Source organism: Pan paniscus, chromosome 1 (assembly GCF_029289425.2).
Source record: "Pan paniscus chromosome 1, NHGRI_mPanPan1-v2.0_pri, whole genome shotgun sequence".
In the NCBI taxonomy this organism is placed as follows: Eukaryota; Metazoa; Chordata; class Mammalia; order Primates; family Hominidae; genus Pan; species Pan paniscus.
In genome coordinates, this window is record NC_073249.2 from 205,425,448 (window position 1) to 205,431,447 (window position 6,000).

Sequence of the window (6,000 nt, forward strand, 5' to 3'; positions counted from 1 at the left end):
TGTGAGGCAGTGGGGCGTGGTGGAGACTGTGGTAAAGTGGATGGAGCAGCTGCTAATCAGCTCCAGCCACTGTGGCCAGGCAGGGACATAGCCCCATATGGCCACATCTTCTAATCTTTCAAGAGAAGCCAGAAATCCTTATCTTTATATAAAATGAAATTGCCTGGTTTAAAAACACCAGCAACTAAATTAAAGTTGTTTAATCACCGCAAAAGTCAACAATCCCCCACCCCCTGCAGCCTTAGGAAGGCAGTTTGTGACGGATCTCCCATAACCCAGTACACAGCAGGCTATAAATATCTGAGGACCAGTTGAATACATTCGACCCATTCCAAGTCTTAGGGAAGTCTCATCTCTCCACTCCTACTCCTCAGATATATTGGTTTACAGATGAAGAATCTGAGACTCAGACAGGGGAAGTGACTTGCCCAAGGTCACAGAGGTATTCAAGGACTTCAGCTCAGCTCTCCTGAGCTTAATATCTTTTACCACCAACCCACATCCTCTGCATCCTCCCTTAAACAATGCTTTTCAAAAAACAGATATGCTAAGAATATACTGTAGAAATGAAACACACCAAATTCAGGAGAGTGGTTGCCTTTGGAAAGATCATGTAGCTTAAGGCCGGGAGACTGAATTCCCAGTCCACTCTGCCCTAAGCAATTGTGTGACCCTGGGCAAGCCTCTTCTCCTCTCTGGGCCTCAGTCTCCCTGGTGCGCCAAGAGCCCAGTTGACCGAGCCAGCTTCTAAAGGCCTTCCAACTGAAATTCTGGGGATCTATGTCTCCTCTCTGGCCAGTACTCTGTGGCCTCAGATGAATACAAAATAGTAATAATAATAATAATAATAGAGAGGGCGAGTCCACACCAGCCAGGAAAGAACACTACAATTTTTTGTGAAACCTGACTCCTGGTTACTGGAATTCAGAAAGAACGATGGTAATACTTGAGCAGCTTAACCACCATCCTACAATTAAACAAAAGCACATCTGGTTTAACTTCGTCCTCATCTCCTCCCTAACCCCCTACTCTCATCTCAAATTTTACCCCTTAATTTGAGAAGTCAAATTCAATGCAAACAATTGATTTCATGCCACAGTGAGGCTGAGAATTTAAGCATGGAAAACTTTAAGCATAGAGTTTTTCTGGGAGCAATTAACGAAGTGTTGGCCGGGGGGTTGGGAGCTGGTACAAGGAGGCAGAAAAATACGGAGACTATGTTCTTCAGACACTGAGCATCATATCTTGATGTTGGGGGCCTCCTATGAGCTTGACACCCAGAGAGGTAAAGTGACTTGCCTCAGGTCACACAGCTGGCGATTGGAATCCAAAACACCAGCCCCCAAACCAGTGTTTTCCCTGCTGTGTAGGCTTTTGTGACCTAAATGTGGACTTCCCTCAGGCCCTCAGGATCACCTGGTAGGGATAAAGTTAACTGCTTTTGAAATTGCTCCACAGGAAATACGAATGTCTTAATAACATCAATGCTGGTTCAGCCCAAAGTTGGAAAACCATTTATGATCTTGCGACCCTGCAAAGTATATAATGTTAACCCATATTGCAGATGAGAAAACTGAGGCTTCGAAAGGGAAGGTGACTTATCCAGGGTCGCATGGCAGTGCTGGGAATGAACCTCCAGTCTACTGCCCCTAACTGCCCTCTGAAAGTGAGGACATCTCCAGAAGAAAAAAAACAAATCTAACATACCACAAAGCCCAGCTCCAGCCTGCCAAGGACGACGACATGGTGCTGGGAAGCCAAGTCAGCATTCCTGTGGCCACATGGAGATTTCTGAGTGCTGGTTCTCAGCCCAGCTTGCTCACTCTCCCAGCAATGTTCTCTCAGAGCTCTGGGTTTTGTATTAAAAAGCCAAGTCAGACTGATTTCAAGGTGAGAACTCGGGCTCTGCTACTGGATCCTACTCCCTGGATTAAAAGGCCTCATATGCCCAGAGATGGGTACAGCATGGAGATTTCTAGATTTGGAATTCTAGATATGCAGGCTCCAGCCCCAGCTCCCCAGGTAGCATCTGTGTGCCTCTGGGCAACTCACTTCCCCTTTCCAAGATCATATCCAGCTTGCAGGGAATGTTGGGTATGTAAGTCATGGGACAGAACAGGGCTGAGTTTGGTCCTGAGCTAGGACACGGTGAGGCACAAGAACAGGCAGAGGGCAGGAAGCGCTGCAGAGATGATGGCTCATCATGGAGCTCTGCACTCCCAGCCCAGGCTGTGTTTAGGATGGCGACAGAAGGTGGCATCTGAGTGTGAGCAAAGAGGGCACCATGCCACCCCACATGTGTAGCCCGACAGGATGGGAAGGGCCTGGGCAGAAGTGGGTAACAGGTTCAGAGGCAGGGTAGGCACATAACCCAACTTCCAGTCTCCGCATTGCATTTTCTGCTGAGAAGAGAGCTGAGGATAGCCAGGATTTTCTTAAGCACAGGTACCAGCTTAAACCCTTCGCAAGCATTCATCATATCTAGACCTCACCATTGGTAGGCATTATTGATCTCCACAGCTTATGGGAGGAGGCCGAGGCACAGAGAGGGAACAGAACTGATCCCAGGTCCCACAGCAAGGCTGCCTTTGCTAAAGTGAGGGCCAAAGGTTGGCCAATCCATTTTACAGGTGATTGCATCTTAATCTCCTTCCTTATGAATAGCTTGATTTCAAGTCTACACTGTGAATTCTGACAGTTTCAAAGCCTGAAAGAATTTTGTTATGCAAACATCCAATCCAGAAGAGGGCTTTTGGCTGATTTACTGTGGCATTCCCGGCACCTAGAACAGAGCTTGGCACACGGCGGATGCTTAAGTATTTGCTGAATGAAGATAGCATCTTGTTCTGGCCTCAGTTCAGTCTTATTCCTCACAATAGTCCCGAAAGGGGAATACACCCCTTTTTACAAATGGGCACATGGACCGGGATCATCACTCAGCCTAGTCTTCACCAGTTGGGATGTTGAGAAGCTGTGTCCAGGGGCCTCTTCTGAGGGAATTCACAGGTATTCAGTTAAAGAAAGAAAAAGGTGACACAGGAACAAGATGCATGGGGCCAGGGAGTGGGATGGCTGGGGCAGGACAGCGTGGGGACACCCACAGGTGGGGAGGACTAAACAGTTGGAAAGAGCAAGACTGGAGAGTGGAGGAAGAGCGGGCTGAGCCCAGGAGGAGCCGGAAGACAAAACCAAGGCTCAGCCCCCTATCTCTTAGGCAACACAGTGGGAGCAGGACGCTAGGGCTGCAGAGTTTGGAGTCTGGATTCAAACCCTGGTCCCACCACTTACTTAAATTGTCTAAGCCTCAGTTTCCCCATTTGTAAAATGAAATGATGTACATGAGATGTCAGAGCAGGTCCCTCTACGCACGGTAGGCCTTCAAAAACCAGTTGCAGTATCTACACTGAGGCTGGGACCCAACCCCTGCCTCCCTGGGCAGCTGGGCCCACCTGAGCGGTCTGACTTTTTCCCAGGGCCCAAAGCCCTTCCTGGCCCAAGAATCGCCCCCTCTTTTGATCTCAAGGATTTTCACCCTCCACCCAGAGGCCTTTGTAAAGGCCCCGCCTTCGACCCCATTATGTGTTGAAAAAGAGTCATAAGGCACAATGGGAAGTGGGGGAGGCTTTCCTCGGCCTCCTGCCTTTCTGCTGAGACCTGCGTTTAACCCTTTCTTACCAAGACTGGGCAGGGAAGCAGCCCTGGGAGGCCCACCTCGCAAAGCCCAAAGGGGGCGGCAGGCTCCTTCGGCTTCGCGGGCTCCAGAGCTTTGCCCCACAGCTGCGGTGCCCACAGTGGGTGCCCACACTTTGACACCCACGCGGATGTCCTCTGTCTCCTCCCGCCACGCCCCCCATTCCAAGCGCCTCCTGCCCTCTCCTCCTCCCAAACCAAACTGCTTTGGACCCCACCGGGTCAGGTGGGACGCCTGGGAGGGCGCCAGGCCACGAGGCCTGGGGGTTGGCAGCCCAGGTCTCTAGAGCTACGGCTAAGGAGGCACCAGGAGGGGCTCAGTCACGGGGCACCAAGGGCAGGTGCCCAGACAGAGCGCAGGGTCCCAGGCAGCGGCTCGGGAGGTAGGAGACCCTGGGACTGCAGGGCGGTCCCGAGCGCGGTCCCCTGAGTTCGCCGGCTCCGCGGGCGCCACGTCCAATCTCCTGTCCCGCCCAGAGCGCGCGCCGGGAGCTTGGGATGCGCGGGAGGACAGGGGCAGGACCAATTGCAGGGCGTCCCGAATGGGCTGCTGTGAGCGGCGTGGCGCTGGAGACCCCGGCCCTGCCATTAAAGTTCAACCACGGGGCCAGCGGAGGATGCAGAAGGGGATGGACCACGTCCGCTGGGGCCCTGGGGAACCAGGGCGCGGGGCAGCGTCGAATCCTTACCTGCGCAGAGCACTGGCGAGGGTCCGTCCAGGCACAAGCGCGTGGGAGCACGGAGCCAGGATAGCGGGCGCGGAGTGGCGGGAGCGCAACGCGGCCCGGGCCACCACCCCCGCCGCCTTATAAAGGCGGCCGCGGGGCCCGAGTGAGGCCCGGGCAGCCCGCCCCCTCCCCCGCCCCCGGCCCCAACCCCTCCCCAGCCCGGGCCCGGCCCCGCCCCCGGCCCGAGCCCCGCGCCCCGCGGGCCGGTCGTGCCACGAGGCCAGGGCGCCCCCTGCCGGGAGCGGAGCTAGGAACGGGCTGGGGTGACGCGGCCCTGGCGTCCCTCGCCCGCCCCGCACTCTCGGTCTCTCTGCCTCCGGGCTGCCCCAGCCCAGCCCTTCCTCTCTCAGGGAGCCTGGGCTCTGACCTGCTCCTTGCGCGCGTCTCCTGTTTTGTCTTTACCGTCGGCATCTTCCTTCTGCGTCTCTTGGTGGGAGTCTTTGTCTCCACCCGTCTCTTTGTCTGCCTTCCTCTCTGGCGTCTGTCTCTGTGTCTGTCAACATATCTGGCTTTCTCTGGGTCTCTGTCTTTATCCGTCTCTGCCCACGTGTCCCTGTCTCTCTGTCTCTGTCCACGTGCACCTCTGACTCTCCACCCCCACCCCCGCTTCCCTGCCCGTGGGCTGCCTCCCTGGCTACCGCAAGAAGCAGCAGAAGGGGACCTCGGAGGGGTGGCATCTGGAGGGAAACCACCCCCTAGACAGGGGCCCTTCCCTCTTTCTCTCTTTAGAGACGTAAAGGGCCCGCAGGTATCCGGCTATGTCCCAGCCAGAGCCCCAGGACATGCTCCCTGGATGCCAGAGGAGGGGCAGGCACTTCCCAGGCAGTTGAGTCAGACAGCTCGAGTTCAAAACTCTGCTCTGGTGACCTTGGCCAAGTCACTTGACCTATGTGAACCAGCCTGCCCCTCTTTAACAGGCAGACACCATCTCCCCTGGCCTCTCGCTGGTGCGACAGTCATATGAGACAGTGCTTGAAAACTACAGAGGAAACGCTAAAATCCCGGATAGATGGGAGCCAGGGACAGAGGCTGGGTGCTACAGGCCCTGCTCCCGCTCCTGGGGAACCAGCTCTGATGGAATAACCACTCCCTTTCCTCTGAGCACTGAATTCTCTGGTCAACTTCGCAGTGAGAAGTCCGCAGGCTCTGTTTGAATGCCTCCAGCGACAGAGCTCACTGACTCCTAACAGGAGGGTCTTCTCAGTGGCCCTTGGGAAAATGTCTGCCCAGAGAACCAATTTTAGCCAGGTCAGGCAACCTCTCTTCCACTCACTCCATGCCAGTCTCAGGGCCAGGCACTGTGCATGCATTAACTTCCAAAAGCTCCATTTTCCAGAGGAGAAAACTGAGGCCCAGAGAGATCATGTGACTTCTCAGTAAGGTTGGAGCCAGAACTGGGGCCTGGTGCCAGAAACCAAGAATGTCTTTGTATTTATTTTTGTTTCTTTTGTATTTTTGGTTGATACTGTTTATTTAGAGGCGTGACATAGGTTCCCTTTTCAGATAAGTTTATGTTTTTTAAAAGTGAGTCAAAATATTGAGTAAATACTATTTATTTATGTATTTCATGGGTTGGGTGATA

General features: G+C 53.9%; 1 protein-coding gene across 4 annotated transcripts in view; it reads right to left on the reverse strand.

Moving 5' to 3' along the window:
* ALPL (alkaline phosphatase, biomineralization associated) overlaps positions 1–4,935 on the reverse strand; it is a 69,793-nt gene extending 64,858 nt beyond the window's left edge. The window contains exon 1 of one of the 4 annotated variants that reach the window (XM_055096965.2): positions 4,786–4,935. The gene's annotated coding sequence lies outside the window, so the exon portion shown is untranslated. Of the gene's footprint in view, positions 1–4,379; positions 4,543–4,785 lie in introns of those variants that run through there. The other 3 variants (XM_008966543.4, XM_003813948.5, XM_003813950.5) reach the window with 3 other exon arrangements.
* Between the last annotated feature and the right edge of the window lie 1,065 nt (positions 4,936–6,000).